Source organism: Saccostrea cucullata, unplaced genomic scaffold (assembly GCF_032062105.1).
Source record: "Saccostrea cucullata isolate Sc308-1 unplaced genomic scaffold, CSIRO_AGI_Scuc_v1 ctg922, whole genome shotgun sequence".
NCBI classification, from domain to species: domain Eukaryota; kingdom Metazoa; phylum Mollusca; class Bivalvia; order Ostreida; family Ostreidae; genus Saccostrea; species Saccostrea cuccullata.
The window spans coordinates 264,093-282,370 of record NW_026926648.1 but is presented as its reverse complement, the minus strand read 5'-3'; positions in this window follow the sequence as shown (position 1 = coordinate 282,370).

Below are 18,278 nucleotides of genomic sequence, written 5' to 3'. Positions count from 1 at the left end.
GATGTTGCAGGAAAAAACTACCATTGCTCTATCAATTATTAAGAAGACTCAATGAGATGAAAGAAAATAAACTAGAAATTGAGAAACATATTAACAAGAGTAATTCCGGTCCTATAGCTTCAAATTTATAAATACAAATTAAATGTGTGTGAAGTAAGGATAAGAACAAAGTTCTTAATCATATAAACGAATGAAAATATGATAGCACAAAATAAAAAAGAGAGAGAGTTCAGAATGACATATACATGAAGATAATGAACAGTGATATTTTTCAAAAGTCAATTAAATTAAGGATATGGATATAACGAACAGTATTCAATACCACGGTCCTTAAACAATACAAAATAGGAGCAGAGCAAATACAGACCTCCAAAACATCAGCGGTGGGATCAGGTGCCATGGAGGAGTGACGGCCGTATGTGCTTATACCAGCATGAAGAGGATTAAGTAAGATGTTAATAATTTCCGAGCATGCTCTTACGTATCGAATCAACTGAGATACATAAATTCCTATGCTGGTGGTGAAGGTATTTTGCAGCATAAGTAAGGGACGTTGAAAAGTTTAAGTCATCACGTATATCATAACGCTTGGTAGTTAGATTACCATTAACACCTTTTCCATGTAAAATATCCGAGTATGAAACAGATGTGTTCTTATCTCAAGCTCACCAGGATATATCGTATCGACATAGGAATGGAAATGACCATTGTTAATTGACAATACGTCGTCGATATATCTAATTGTTGAGTTGCAGGCCACAGCAAATGTTTTTCTTGAAACAATGAAGCAAGAATATCAGCAGTCTCGTTTAAAGTCTTCATTTCGTAAGTTCTGTGGTCGATACAATGACCTTGTCAGCAAATACAATTTATCATTGAGTCAAATGCTGACTGACGTTTTTCATACCAATTGTTAGTCCATAATTTACACACTGAATTGACGACGGATTTTTCCGTTATTTCCTGATCATGACAACGAGCACAAGGCGGGTGCGACCGGTCGGCAGGGGATGCTCACTCCTCCATGGCACCTGATCCCACCTCTGATGTTTCGGAGGTCCGTGTTTGCTCTGCTCTGATTGTTTAATGGACTTTGAGATTGAATACTGTTAGTTATTTCCATATCCTTCTTTCATGTATAAGATTTTGCATAAATTCTTCTTCATATGTATACAAAAATATTTTAGGTCTGCTAAAAACGGAGCGCGATTGGTACATGTATCCATATAAATTCTAATAGATTGTTGGAAGACCTGGTCTCCAAAAACCACATACAACTGTACATATTGTCAATCAGAAACTCAAGCATCTTTTTAATGTTAACTTCAGAGTACTTGTGCTTGCAATCAGAATCTGTTTTAACAAAATAGTTTTGCAAATGACCAGGTAAGTTATTATACGAGTTCCAAATTTATTTAAAAGGCAGCTTTAAATGATATCAAAAAGCCTGGACTTTTTTAATCGTGGGGAATGGTTGTGTATAAAGTTGAAAAGTCTTTTTAGGATTGCTGTTGATTTTGGAAAAAATCTTGTGATTTCAAATTGTCCGAATTTTTTTTTTTTTTTGTAATTTTTGAGTATCCAAATCTGATTTACAACACTTATTGAATATATTGTTGCTCAGTACTCGTGATTTTTTTCCTTCACTATGAGCATAAGATGGATTACCACTTGTAAAATTAAATCCAAATTCTTCTAAAATACATTTTTTTAAACGAGCCTTACAAACGAAGGCAATGTTGTTTCCTGCTTTGTTAGCAAGGACCAGTGCATACTGATCATGTAATCTACCCATTCTTTTTTCACTTCTGAGTTATTGAATACAGAAGGGTAGATGGTTTTTTATGGTCGAAACAATGACCTTGTCAGCAAATACAATTAATCATTCAGTCTGACTAACTTTTTTTTACTTTTTGTTCGTCCATTATTTATACACTGAATTGAGGACGGATTTTCCCGTTATTTCCCAATCATGATAAGGAGCACACGGAGGTTGTGACCTGTCAGTAGGGGATGCTCACTCCTCTATGGCACCTGATCCCACCTCTGATAATTTGGAGGTTTGCGTTTGCTCTGCTTCTATTTTGTATTGTTTCATGGACTTTGATATTGAATATGGTTCGTTATCTTCATATCCTTCATTTGTCTCTTTATAGCTGTGCGTTTATTATTTGTGCTATATTGTATTATGTAATTTATGTTTATGACTGTATTAGTCATGAGCCAGGCCATGAATTTTTCGGTATCGGTACCATCTCGGGTGAATAATTTTCATAGTTAGTTTTTGAAGGACATACATCTCTACCTTCAGAAAATGTATGATAGCATTCAAATGATTGTGGCTTTAATGGTGTATCAACTATTTATATACACCAAACCAACTTGTTCGTTGTCTCAGCTGTGTCTTTGAAAGAAGAAGGATGGTTTTTCAATACGCATTCTTATTTCGGATGGCATTTTCTTGAAAATTCTTTTGAATACAGACCATTTTATTACCCTGTTCAGATATTATTCAAAATTGGCTCTGTAATGAGCCATCTAAATTATATAGAAATATAATTCTACCATTGATTTAAAAAAGTGGAATACGCAATTTTGAAATTTTGATCAAAGGAAAGAAATTACTACTGTGACAATTTTGACACCAAAAACATATTGCATGGTCATTTTATTTAAAGAATTTTTTATCACATATTAGCATTTCAAAAATTATTTCAGTAACAAATATATATAAATTGATTTCATAGTAAAACTTTATCCCTTTCCTAAAAATGAAAATTGAAGGAAAATTACCTTGATTTACCCTGTGCGTATATTCTTTATTTACTTGACAAAGATATTGGGAATATGTCAGATCTCAAGTAGACCCTTTACCTTAAATGTTTATTTATTTAATCTCATGCTAAACCATGGTGATAATGAACAGTTATATGTTCATCTAAGTTAAACGTGTAATATATTATATATTTTTGACATCAAAATAAAGCAACACATGTTCACAATCATTTATGTGCTTTGTGGTCAGTGGGCTGTGTTTCTCGACCTGCAATGTCCTGATGCCCCTTCCCTCCACTAGTCCGGATGGAGGGAACCCGTACATTCTTAAGGGAGATCCCTCTAGGAGAGCACTCTCTACACAAAGCGCTGACTGGTCTTAAACCATGTTGATTGAGGGCTTTTCTACCTATAACGCATATAAAGACTGTGCACCGGCGGACTCTGCGGAGGAAACCGTCATTGTTCAACAGAAAAGATGGCGGACACAGCAAGCACCGTGGAATGCTTTGAGCAAGGAAGGCACATATACCACATCTTGGTCATCCGCTGCATCTGTCTTCATCTCCAGACGTCCTGACATCTGTCTTGCCACTGGATCTAGATGGTTGCAGGCGAGAGAGTGAGGTCAGCGACGCGTAACCCTTCTTAATTTTGATCAAACCCATCGCGCAAGTCAATGAACATCTTCCATCACACTCTGTGATAACTTTTTTTTTCTCAAGCTCTCAGGGATATATTTATTGACATAGAAATGGAAATTACCATTGTTAAATGACATTACATCGTCGATATATCTAAATATCGAGTTGAAGGCCACAGCTAGTGTTTTCGTCTTTTCATGCACAGATTTTGCACAAAAGCAAAGAAGAGTAACTCTAACATTATACAAAACTTGTAAACGAACTAAAATTTATGAATGTTGGTTGTATTTGGTCTAAACTAAGCCTATGCAAGAAAATCTTTACGCTTACTCATTTACAATAGTAATAAACAGATAAACGTTGGGGGTGGATCTTCCTTCAACTTACAAACATCTGCTCAACTCATTGATATAAGAAAATCATGTCTCTGTGGGAGGATATATTTTGGGGGTTACTTAAATTTTTACAAAGAATATATATATATATATATATATATATATATATATATATATATATATATATATATATATATATATATATATATATATATATAATAGCACTAAAAAACCAACAACACTGTATATCCTAAATGTCGGATCTACCAAGTAGATACAAGGTCACGGATGGAAATTTATATAAAGCACTAAAAATGACCAACGACACGAACAATAAAAAATTGTCAAATTTTCGGGACGCCCTGTCCCTTCCTCAGGACAAAGAAAAAAGTTAAAAAGTCATAAGAACAAAGGAAAAAGAGAAACAAAAACAACTAGCACTACTACTAAACACTAGATATTTACATACTTAATTACATGATGAATTGGAAATTTTTAAGAACACTAATAAAGAAAGAAATCCGGACCGCTATGAAATGCGTCCGGTCTATCGGGTATACTCGGGTGAAGTGCGATTTACATAATTGAACGAATTAATTATGCTAATTAATTACGACAATCAGTAAATCGTACATTGTTTCATTCTCTCAAAATGGCGTAACTTTACTTAATAAAGAATAATCGAAGAAAAATAATATAGCAGGGATATTTAAACATATGAATTATGATCAATTATAAATTTTGAAATATTTAAAGACTTATTACCGGGAAAAAATAATTAACAAAGGTGTAAGCAATACATAGTTATGAGAGTTGTTCGAGAGTTGGTGACGCAAATTAACTGTAGAGTTTACACTAAATTGAGAGAATAATCTTGTTTAGTATCATCAGGAATTGGGTCTAGTTTACGTTCATTCTGGTGAAGTCATTCAGTTTGTTAATACCATTAGGGCGGAATGACTTCAATCTGTGCATCCAGAACTTTTCTTTGCTTTTTCTCTGAGCATCTGTCCATCTTGGGTTATGGTCAATCACCACTACTGTCATGTCCTCCCATTTGTGACCCTCAAGGTTGAAATGTTCCCCAACGGGTTCATTGAGTTTTTTGGTCCTAATGGTCGAACGGTGGTTATTGACTCTCCTGCGGAGATCTCCTGTTTCACCAATATACTGTTTGGAGCAAACTTTGCAACTGATTAGATAAATGCAGTTGTCAGTATGACAGGACAAATTCCCTAGTATTTTGTAGCTGCGGCCTGTAACAGGGCTGTTAAAACTGTCTGTGTCAGTGCTGTGCTTACAAAGAAGACATCTTCTGTCAGAGCAAGTTTTAAAGCCCCCGTTAGGTAATGGGTTGTCCAGTCTGGTTCTTACTACCATGTCCTTTAGGTTCCTTGGGCGTCTGTATGCAGCCAATGGGGGTTCCTTAAAGACCTCTGCCATTCGTTTGTTTGAATGGAGAATTGGTAGGTTCTTTTGAAGGATACCGCTAAGGTTCTTAAGGACGGGATGGTATGTGGTTACCAGAGGGACCCTGCCGCTATTGTCTTTCTCCTAGTAGCGTAATAGGTTTTGCCTGTCATGTCCCGCCATCTCATCAATAGCTGTTTGTACGATGCGGGCATTGTAGCCTCTTTTGCATAAATGGGACTTAAGAAGACCACTTTGCTCCTGATATAAGTCAGGGGACGAACAGATGCGTCGAATTCTGGTGGCTAGACCCTTAGGCACTCCCTTAAAAGTGTGTGGGGGATGACAGCTAGAGGGCATAAGATATAGGTGGGAGTCTGTGGGTTTGGTGTGGAGACTGAATTCGATTTCACCATCAATCAGGGTAGATGTAGTATCTAGAAATACGTTTTTCGAATTAGATACGTCTACTGTAAATTTGATCGATTGATGAAAGGTGTTGGCAAACGTAATGAATGCCTCGAGGCTCTCGCGACATTCCACCCACTTCATCTCTATATCGTCTATGAAACGCAACCAGCTATGGGGCCTAAATGGTGCTTGAAGTAACAAGTTGCGTTCCAGTCTGCCCATGAAGACATTGGCATAAGACGGTGCCATTTTCGTACCCATAGCAGTGCCATTAACCTGCAGGTAATGTTCTCCATTAAACATGAAGTTGTTGAACTTGAGAACATGTTCAAGGAGCTTAGCAAGGGACTCTGTAGAGAAGTCTGGGATAGTAGATCCATACAAATTCCTTCTACAGAGTCCCTTGCTAAGCTCCTTGAACATGTTCTCAAGTTCAACAACTTCATGTTTAATGGAGAACATTACCTGCAGGTTAATGGCACTGCTATGGGTACGAAAATGGCACCGTCTTATGCCAATGTCTTCATGGGCAGACTGGAACGCAACTTGTTACTTCAAGCACCATTTAGGCCCCATAGCTGGTTGCGTTTCATAGACGATATAGAGATGAAGTGGGTGGAATGTCGCGAGGGCCTCGAGGCATTCATTACGTTTGCCAACACCTTTCATCAATCGATCAAATTTACAGTAGACGTATCTAATTCGAAAAACGTATTTCTAGATACTACATCTACCCTGATTGATGGTGAAATCGAATTCAGTCTCCACACCAAACCCACAGACTCCCACCTATATCTTATGCCCTCTAGCTGTCATCCCCCACACACTTTTAAGGGAGTGCCTAAGGGTCTAGCCACCAGAATTCGACGCATCTGTTCGTCCCCTGCCTTATATCAGGAGCAAAGTGGTCTTCTTAAGTCCCACTTATGCAAAAGAGGCTACAATGCCCGCACCGTACAAACAGCTATTGATGAGATGGCGGGACATGACAGGCAAAACCTATTACGCTACAAGGAGAAAGACAATAGCGGCAGGGTCCCTCTGGTAACCACATACCATCCCGTCCTTAAGAACCTTAGCGGTATCCTTCAAAAGAACCTACCAATTCTCCATTCAAACAAACGAATGGCAGAGGTCTTTAAGGAACCCCCATTGGCTGCATACAGACGCCCAAGGAACCTAAAGGACATGGTAGTAAGAACCAGACTGGACAACCCATTACCTAACGGGGGCTTTAAAACTTGCTCTGACAGAAGATGTCTTCTTTGTAAGCACAGCACTGACACAGACAGTTTTAACAGCCCTGTTACAGGCCGCAGCTACAAAATACTAGGGAATTTGTCCTGTCATACTGACAACTGCATTTATCTCATCAGTTGCAAAGTTTGCTCCAAACAGTATATTGGTGAAACAGGAGATCTCCGCAGGAGAGTCAATAACCACCGTTCGACCATTAGGACCAAAAAACTCAATGAACCCGTTGGGGAACATTTCAACCTTGAGGGTCACAAATGGGAGGACATGACAGTAGTGGTGATTGACCATAACCCAAGATGGACAGATGCTCAGAGAAAAAGCAAAGAAAAGTTCTGGATGCACAGATTGAAGTCATTCCGCCCTAATGGTATTAACAAACTGAATGACTTCACCAGAATGAACGTAAACTAGACCCAATTCCTGATGATACTAAACAAGATTATTCTCTCAATTTAGTGTAAACTCTACAGTTAATTTGCGTCACCAACTCTCGAACAACTCTCATAACTATGTATTGCTTACACCTTTGTTAATTATTTTTTCCCGGTAATAAGTCCTTAAATATTTCAAAATTTATAATTGATCATAATTCATATGTTTAAATATCCCTGCTATATTATTTTTCTTCGATTATTCTTTATTAAGTAAAGTTACGCCATTTTGAGAGAATGAAACAATGTACGATTTACTGATTGTCGTAATTAATTAGCATAATTAATTCGTTCAATTATGTAAATCGCACTTCACCCGAGTATACCCGATAGACCGGACGCATTTCATAGCGGTCCGGATTTCTTTCTTTATTAGTGTTCTTAAAAATTTCCAATTCATCATGTAATTAAGTATGTAAATATCTAGTGTTTAGTAGTTTAGTAGTAGTGCTAGTTGTTTTTGTTTCTCTTTTTCCTTTGTTCTTATGACTTTTTAACTTTTTTCTTTGTCCTGAGGAAGGGACAGGGCGTCCCGAAAATTTGACAATTTTTTATTGTTCGTGTCGTTGGTCATTTTTAGTGCTTTATATATATATATATATATATATATATATATATATATATATATATATATATATATATATATATATATATATATATATATATATATTTTTATATATAAGTTTTTCACGGATTCTGATAGAGTAAGGTTAGAACTTGTCAAATATGAATTTTTATGGTCCTACGTCTACTCTACTCTCAGTAGGTTTTTTCTTCATTTTTATCAAATATACTTTAACAGGTTAATAATGACGTCATGTTTTTCAACAACGTCAAATGTTTTCACAGTGAACGTTAAAATGATCTTCTTCTGTAATTTTACTACGGTGATTAATAGTTGTATCATATTTAATATTTTTCCATGCACATTATATTTATCTCATTGTCTCTTTTAATTATCAATAATTTTTTAATAGTAATATATATTATGGATTCATCAGAGGTGTATAGTATTATGAATGAGTGTTTGTTTTACATTTCACTTTTCTATGACACCAGGGGGAAACCTGAACAGCGGGCAACATCCATTCATTTTTTTTGGAAATAATTATTTTATCAAACAAAATATTTACTGATAATCCATGCAAGAGTCATTTGATAAGCCTGTAAAATTCATCTGAAAATTATTTAAATTTAAACATTGCTCTCGATAGGTCAAGATTTCAGCATAAATGATATATCTTTAATTACCATTATGTGAAAATTATTTTTTTAAGATTATAACTCATAGGCGTAGTCACGGGGGGGGGGGGGGGCAGCGGGGGCACTATTATACTTTTATATCTGGGGGGGGCAAAAGTATATATATATATCTTTTTAATGAAGAACAAAATCACAGCTACTTTTCCCCAACATTACCTTTACTATAGGAAAGTAGAGTTATATCGAAGAATTGTGGGAGAAAATTGGAATTGAAAGTAAGAACACTTATAAAGAAAGAAATCCGGACCGCTATGAAATGCGTCCGGTCTATCGGGTATACTCGGGTGAAGTGCGATTTGCATAATTGAACGAATTACTGTAGAGGTACTTTTTTCCACGGGGTCATAATTCCGCGGAATCTCAATTTCTGTTTAATCCGCGGGTAGAAAATTACGCGGATTTTCTAGATTGTCACTATATGCCTTACATTTATATTAAGTACGCTTAGACAAATTTCCGCGGAAAATTTGTGACCGCGTACATAGCGTAAATTAATACCACGCGGAAAAAAGTACTTCTACAGTAATTATGCTAATTAACTACGACAATCAGTAAATCGTACATTGTTTCTTTCTCTCAAAATGGCGTAACTTTACTAAATAAAGAATAATCAAAGAAAAATAATATAGCAGGGATATTTAAAAATATGAATTATGACCAATTATAAATTTTGAAACATTTAAGGACTTATTACCGGGAAAAAATAATTAACAAAGGCGTAAGCAATACATATTTATGTGGGTTGTTCGAGAGTTGGTGACGCAAATTAACTGTAGAGTTTACACTAAATTGAGAGAATAATCTTGTTTATTATCATCAGGAATTGGGTCTAGTTTACGTTCATTCTGGTGAAGTCATTCAGTTTGTTAATACCATTAGGGCGGAATGACTTCAATTTGTGCATCCAGAACTTTTCTTTGCTTTTTCTCTGAGCATCTGTCCATCTTGGGTTATGGTCAATCACCACTACTGTCATGTCCTCCCATTTGTGACCCTCAAGGTTGAAATGTTCCCCAACGGGTTCATTGAGTTTTTTTGGTTGATGGTTATTGACTCTCCTGCGGAGATCTCCTGTTTCACCAATATACTGTTTGGAGCAAACTTTGCAACTGATTAGATAAATGCAGTTGTCAGTATGACAGGACAAATTCCCTAGTATTTTGTAGCTGCGGCCTGTAACAGGGCTGTTAAAACTGTCTGTGTCAGTGCTGTGCTTACAAAGAAGGCATCTTCTGTCAGAGCAAGTTTTAAAGCCCCCGTTAGGTAATGGGTTGTCCAGTCTGGTTCTTACTACCATGTCCTTTAGGTTTCTTGGGCGTCTGTATGCAGCCAATGGGGGTTCCTCTGACCTCTGCCATTCGTTTGTTTGAATGGAGAATTGGTAGGTTCTTTTGAAGGATACAGCTAAGGTTCTTAAGGACGGGATGGTATGTGGTTACCAGAGGGACCCTGCCGCTATTGTCTTTCTCCTTGTAGCGTAATAGGTTTTGCCTGTCATGTCCCGCCATCTCATCAATAGCTGTTTGTACGGTGCGGGCATTGTAGCCTCTCTTGCATAAGTGGGATCTAAGAAGACCACTTTGCTCCTGATATAAGGCAGGGGACGAACAGATGCGTCGAATTCTGGTGGCTAGACCCTTAGGCACTCCCTTAAAAGTGTGTGGGGAATGACAGCTAGAGGGCATAAGACATAGGTGGGAGTCTGTGGGTTTGGTGTGGAGACTGAATTCGATTTCACCATCAATCAGGGTAAATGTAGTATCTAGGAATACGTTTTTCGAATTAGATACGTCTACAGTAAATTTGATCGACTGATGAAAGGTGTTGGCAAACGTAATGAATGCCTCGAGGCTCTCGCGACATTCCACCCACTTCATCTCTTTATCGTCAATGAAACGCAACCAGCTATGGGGCCTAAATGGTGCTTGAAGTAACAAGTTGTGTTCCAGTCTGCCCATGAAGACATTGGCATAAGACGGTGCCATTTTCGTACCCATTGCAGTACCATTAACTTGCAGGTAATGTTCTCCATTAAACATGAAGTTGTTGAACTTGAGAACATGTTCAAGGAGAAGGAATTTGTATGGGTCTACCATCCCAGACTTCTCTACAGGCTTCGATACCCTCATCGTGCGGAATATTGGTGTACAAAGATGTGACGTCCATAGTCACGGTGAGGGTATGATCTGGGAGGCCAGTAGAGGGCGTCTTGTTAATGTAGTCCGTGGTGTCCTTGAGATAGGATGGCAAATTCTCTACGTGTGGACGGAGATGTAAATCAATGAATTCAGAAATTTTCTCCGTGGGGTGTCCAATTGCGCTGACTATGAGGCGACCTGGCATGCCTTCTTTGTGTATTTTAGGAAGCAGATAGAATTGTCCTGGTCTACAGTCAATAGGATTTAAGGTCTCATAGACGTTCATAACAAACTTATTTTTCTCAAACATATCGTCAAGAGTTTTGGTAACGGCGGTGGAGAATTCTTTAGTAGGGTCAGAATCCAGTTTCTTATAGAAACGTTCGTCTGAGAGTTGTCTTTGGGCCTCCGCCATGTAAGTCTCTTTATCCATTACTACAACTGTAGAGCCTTTGTCTGCTTTCTTGATTACAATGTCATCCCGATTTTTTAATGATTGTAAGGCAGATCTCTCTTCCTTACTCAAATTGTCGGGAGTCTTGTCTGGCATTGAAAGGAGCTTCTCTATGTCTGACTCAACGGCGTCAATATACGACTCAAGCGCGCCGCACTTGCCCGGTGCAGGTTCCCAGTCACTCTTGGGCTTATAGAGTTTGTGTTCTTCTAGATCGTGTAAATCTGGCCTGGAAGAGTCGTATGAATTTACTTCGGAGTCTTTTCTAGAGAAGTGCTCCTTCAAACGAAGTCTCCGGAAGAATGCTCGGGTGTCCTCTCTGACTTGTTTTTCGTCTACCGCATGTGGCGTGGGGCAGAAATTTAGCCCCTAGGAAAGAAGTGAAGTCTCCGATTCGGAAAGAGGAGCACTAGATGTATTGAGCACTGAGCAGACGTCAGGAGTTTGTATGGGTCCGTCCTTCGCGATTGTCTTAATGCGTTTGAAGCGTCTCGAGCGGGGTTTGCGTGTTTTATTAACTCTGATCTCTGACCAGTTGTTCCTAGACTGTGGAACACTGTCGCGGAAATTTCTTTTTTTGAGTCTTGTTGACTTCATTTGTTAGGGCCATATTATAGGTGTCTATAATATTATGGGCTTCATCAAGATCGGTCTGGGACATGATATCGTTGAGGGATGATTCTAAGGACTTGATCTCACTCTTCAATTGTCCTAACTTGTGGATATCCCAAGAAAGACAGAGTGACATCAATTGTTTAGAACATCTCCGTGTAATAACGTCCCAGCGTTCCTGAAAGCGTTTGGAGATTGGCCCTATGTTAGGTGTAACATTTATCTGAAAGCCTTTCGGTATAATGTCACACTCTAAGTAGGTCTGTAAATTGGAGACCCGGTGTTCAGTTTTTCTTGTGAACACCAAAAATTGTCCCTATACATTCCTATATGAAATTTCAATCGCCTTTTAAGCCTCATTCTGCATCGAAGGACAATGATATTAAAAAATTAAGAGTTACACCACCGTATTAAGATTTCACATGAGTTAAAAAAAACAGCTGTCCATGATTTTAAGAACTGTAGACTTTGATTCATCGGAGGAAATTGTGTATAAAATGTTAATAAGGCGTATGTTTTGAATATTTTGATTTTGGTAAAATTACAAGATTTATATTTTATAAACATTTCAAATTTCTAAAAGTCTAATGGAGTTTTTGAGTATCCAAATCTGTTTTAGACCATTTCTCAAATATACCTTTGCAGCGAACTCCTGAAGATTCTTGTTTATCTCTGTAAATATTTTATTGACAAAGGAGTAAAGAAAGAGGGTTGGTAGGGTATTTACTGGTATCCGCTATGCATCTTAGGGTTTTTATGGAGCTTTTGGAATTCAGTACAGATTCGCAATTCAAACTCATTTTGACCGGTGTGAATCTTTAAAAATTAAAACTGGCATATCACATTTAAGATTTCTGATTAAGAAAGATTTCTTTTGGTGTAAGCTGGATTACCATTTGCAGAATTTAATCCTGATTCCTCTGAAATACAATTTATATAATGAGCACAATGCTCTTACTTGCTCTTTCAGCAGGAGGCAATACATATAGATAACTATAGTAAATTGTTTTATGAACTACACCAAAGTTCTTCATGTTTTAAATAACAATGTAAACTAGATGCTGTCATGAGACAGTAATACCCGCACTAAGGTGTTTGCCTCTAAATACACAATCCTACGGGCGGCTTACCAAGGAAAAAGTCAAAATAATTCTATATAATTCAGGCACGTAGCATCGTTTTTGAAAGTGGGGGGGGGGGGCAACCTGAGAAAATTTTTTTTACTAACCTAAAAAAATTAACAAGGAAAAAAAATGAAATGGGGGGGTGGGGGCCACTTTTTTTTCAAGGCAAAATTACTTTCACTTCCAATTTTTCCCATATTTCCTTGCAATGTATATATTGTGGTTAAAAGTGGGGGGAGGGGGCAACCATCTTTTTAATGGACATTTTCTTATAGTACAGGTAATGTTAGGAAAAAAAGGGGGGCAGCCCCCCCAAGCCCCCTCCCCCGGTTGCTACGTGCCTGTAATTTACATATGTATTCATAAAATTGGGTATGAAATTATCCCTGTGACCTATAACTCAGAACCTCTTATATTTATTTTACATGCTTAATTCATTATATACCAGTTTGAATTCTATTAATAATGTAAATTAGATTTTGATAAATGTTTTGCTCATATTAGGACCTTTTTAAATTTACTAATCCCCCCCTCTCGACACCACAATCACACAGTACATACTTTTGGGAAAAGGCTAGATGGAACAGTTTTGTTAAAACAGTGTTTGTTATGAATTAATTTAAAATTTGTTTTGACATGTAAATTCTACATCACATCACGTTGCGTCACCCATTATCATATTTTTAGATTAAACTCCATTCGGTACACCTCGGCCGATTCCCACTTCATCTGATAAAGTGACGGAATCGACGGCACGGAGGTTTTCCGAATGGAATATCATTATAACATGCTGCAGAATGGTGTGCTTTGGATTAATTCATTTTGTGTTATAATTGGATTTATATTTCATGAAGTTTACAGGACCTATGGAGGTCGGTAAGTACAAGTTTAAGTATAGTGGGGGTAAAATAAACCCAAACGATTAGGTTAAAGTTCAAAAAGGGTCAAAGATCATCGCATGCCACACTAGACGAATTTCATATTGTGAAGTTATCTCCCCTTGTCGAAGTGACATTCAGTTACTGCCAATACTGGTGCGGATCCAAAATTTTTTTCGGGAGTAGGGAGGGGGGTTCACATCTCAGTCAAAATATTCATGCCTAGAATTTCCTGACAAGCAGGAGAAAAAAATCATACACTGAAAACAAATAAACAAAAAAACCCCCAATGTTTTCTTAGTTAGGGGGAGGATGTCCAAAATCATTTTTTATTTGCTTCAGTATATAGTCTTGTTTAAATAACAAAGGAAATTCCAGGGGGGGGGGGGTTCCAATCTCCCTACCCACTCCCTATCCCTGAAATAACAATCTATTTTGTGATTCCAATTAAATAGTATATTTTTTTCCATTTGACTAATTATGTACATATTTTGTTTCTTGTGTTTATATTATGTCTGTATATTTGTCTGCAGAAATTATAACCTTGCCCATTATGGCATAAGTTTTAAGTGGGATGGGCTATACAATTGGCTTCCACATTTTATAGGTTTATTTCTTGTGACAATTAAGACCTTTTATTTGGGTACCATTAATTTTTACCTCTGATCACTTGACCTAGAATACACATTTTTACAAGAAAAATACCCAACTTTAAACTTGGCCTAAAGAATGACTGCACTTAAGGACGTTATTTGGAACTTTTTCGGCTACCCATTTGAAGCTTAACATTACAATAAATCGCTGAATTAATCTATGATTAATGTGCAAGCATATGCTTTTGACATTTATTTCTATAATTTTTCGTCATACATATTTCAATAATTACATACAACGCTATTGAAAAGAACATGTTTAACCCATAAATTCCGGAAAATTGAACTGGACCGCTTTCGATTTTAAGGTCGCAGCAAAGGGGCGGAGACATTTAAATCGCATGAAAATGGATCATAAGCGCATGGTTTTCCGTATTTGATTTATATTATATAATTTTATATATATATATAAAAAAAGACCGAGAAGAGGGTTTTGTGTTCATTTTGTACAAAAAATAAATGATTTATAACCATGCATACAATTTCATTAATTTGTATCCACGTAAGTAAGAGTAAGTAAGTAAAGAGCAGAATATTAAGAGAAAAAACAAAAAGTTCATAAAAATAAACACAATTGTGATAAATACTGTATATGTATGCATTTTGTACGCTTAGGTTGGTAGTGTCTGTTTTGAGAATTATTGGTAGATGAAAATGACACTGAAATACATTTTATTTTCTGAACATAATGGGCTGTCTTCGCATAAATGAAAAATAATTTAAAACCTGTCTATAGGATAATCTGAAATAAGTACACACAGTAAATCCATATATGACCTTGCCATTTGATTATTGGCAGAGTTAATTTTCAAAAAAAGTTTTGATCGGTATTCAGAGTACAAAGGACAATGCATTAAAAAAATGAATTTCGGATTCTACATTATCAAGCACTGCATAATTTTCTCTATCTAACGTTCTTATAAAATTGGAATGCTTAAAATTTCACTGCTCATGTATTATTTGCTGTCAAGCAGCGAATTAACTAAATCTTAAAATAATTAAGTGTTCGTACCTACAGTGTATTAAAAAAACAAATGATATTTTTACTTTATCTTAATCGTATTGAATAATAATTGTGGACTTATTAGTAAGTAAAAATAAAATAAAAAATTAGTTTTTTTTTAATGATGACTGTGGGCTTCTACCCTGAGACCTAAAACTGGTCGGGCTCCCGTTTTCAAATTTCTGGATCCGCCACTGCTATATGTACAGCATGTAATCAGCAAAATAATACCTTTTTCTTTTAAAATACCCCGAACAAAAACACTATGGTGAAAGAAATCAACGTAAACTTTAAAACGCTAATAAAATGTACGCAAGGATCTTCAATATTTTGAAGATGGAAGTACATGTAGATATGAAAAGAATTTTCCAACGACTGACACAATAAAGCGTGTCGAACACTTGAATGTCACGTGAGAAAAGTGATTATAATATCAAAGGGGTCACATGGGCTGAAACTCATAACCTGCTAATTTAGTAGCTATCTCGAGCGAAGTTTGGGTACATTTTTTTAAAAATTAGATATGAGCCGCAACTTGACCAACATTGTCCTTCGGATATGTATAAGTTTTAGTTAAAATACACATTCTGTGCAAATGAGAAAAATGGTCAAGTTGCGGTTCGATGTAAACAATGTCGTTGAAAACTGGTATGCATATGAATAACAATAGAAATGAGACAAAACTGTTAGACCCCTGTTTCAAAAGCTAGTGTCGCTCGGCATTATTTAATACTTTCATGTAATATAATAAACCAAAACCTGCTCTTAAGATATTGTTTAATACCTATAAAACATAAATTTAATGAATTTTGTAATTTTATTTTGCGCAAATCATTGGGATCCAACTCTCATAGCTTAAGTGCAGTCATTCTTTTGATCAGTAGGTGCTAGGGCTTTCATGCTTAACATGTGTATTCATTGTGAACTGTCAACAGGTATAAATATGTTTGACCTTGACCGTAGAGTTTGAACCACTTAAAAAATTAACCTTGGCAATTAACTTTTGAAGAGGAAGTACTAGGGATTACTTATTTCACATGTGCATTCCTTGTGACAAGACTTTTTTCTGATACCAACAATTGAACCTTTTGACCTTGACCTTTGAGTTTGACATATATTTGAGAAACCTTACTGCACATCTACATGACACCACCAACCATCTCCCAAAAGATGATTAGCCTACTGTGTAAAATGTAAGAGGAGTTCAGGGAAGACAGGGCTTTTTGCATAAAAAACGTCATTTTTCGACCCCCATTTGACCCCCCGGGGCAATATCAAAATTCCGAAACCTTACTGCACATCTACATGACACCACCAACCATCTCCCAAAAGATGATTAGCCTACTGTGTAAAATGTAAGAGGAGTTCAGGGAAGACAGGACTTTTTGCATAAAAAACGTCATTTTTCGACCCCCATTTGACCCCCCGGGGCAATATCAAAATTCCGAAACCTTACTGCACATCTACATGACACCACCAACCATCTCCCAAAAGATGATTAGCCTACTGTGTAAAATGTAAGAGGAGTTCAGGGAAGACAGGGCTTTTTGCATAAAAAACGTCATTTTTCGACCCCCATTTGACCCCCCGGGGCAATATCAAAATTCCGAAACCTTACTGCACATCTACATGACACCACCAACCATCTCCCAAAAGATGATTAGCCTACTGTGTAAAATGTAAGAGGAGTTCAGGGAAGACGGGGCTTTTTGCATAAAAAACGTCATTTTTCGACCCTCATTTGACCCCCCGGGGCAAAATCAAAATTCCAAAACCTTACTGCACATCTAAATGACACCACCAACCATCTCCCAAAAGATGATTAGCCTACTATGTAAAATGTAAGAGGAGTTTAGGGAAGACGGGGCTTTTTGCTTAAAAAACGTCATTTTTCGACCCCCATTTGACCCCCCGGGGCAATATCAAAATTCCGAAACCTTACTGCACATCTACATGACACCACCAACCATCTCCCAAAAGATGATTAGCCTACTGTGTAAAATGTAAGAGGAGTTCAGGGAAGACGGGGCTTTTTGCATAAAAAACGTCATTTTTTTACCCCCATTTGACCCCCCAGGGCAAAATCAAAATTCCAAAACCTTACTGCACATCTACATGACACCACCAACCATCTCCCAAAAGATGATTAGCCTACTGTGTAAAATGTAAGAGGAGTTCAGTGAAGACGAGGCTTTTTGCATAAAAAACGTCATTTTTCGACCCCCATTTGACCCCCGAAGGCAAAATCAAAATTCCGAAACCTTACTGCACATCTACATGACACCACCAACCATCTCCCAAAAGATGATTAGCCTACTGTGTAAAATGTAAGAGGAGTTTAGGGAAGAAAAGTGTGACAGACGGACGGACAGACGGACGGACGGACATGAGTAACAACAATATACCCGAACTTTCTTTAGAAAGTGCGGGTATAAATATTTTTCCATGTCTTGCATTGACAAGTAAGGACAGATGATACATATCAACACTTTCTTACAACGTCATGAGAATAAAAACTGAGGTAATGTTTACATAAGATAAATATGTTTAAACGCATTTTTATTTTTGCTCAAAGTTCATCATGGGATAAAGATCGTAGAGATTTGTAAGAATTAAAGAAAAATAATGTTGAATATAACGGAAAGTTTACAATTTCTTGAAATTTCGGAACATGTAATATTTTTGTCATTTAAAACCTGAAAAAGCCAAAAATATTTATCAATCCTGGCATCACTTTTTATATTATCTGTTCCCAAATGTACAGAGCTGATTTGTCTTTTTTTTCTTGCTTTTGTTTATGGTTTTTTTTTGCTCCCCACAAGAGCTCAGGGAGATAAATTTTGGTGTTCAATCAAAAATTGTATTTTTTTTTTCATTTTTCAGAAATTAT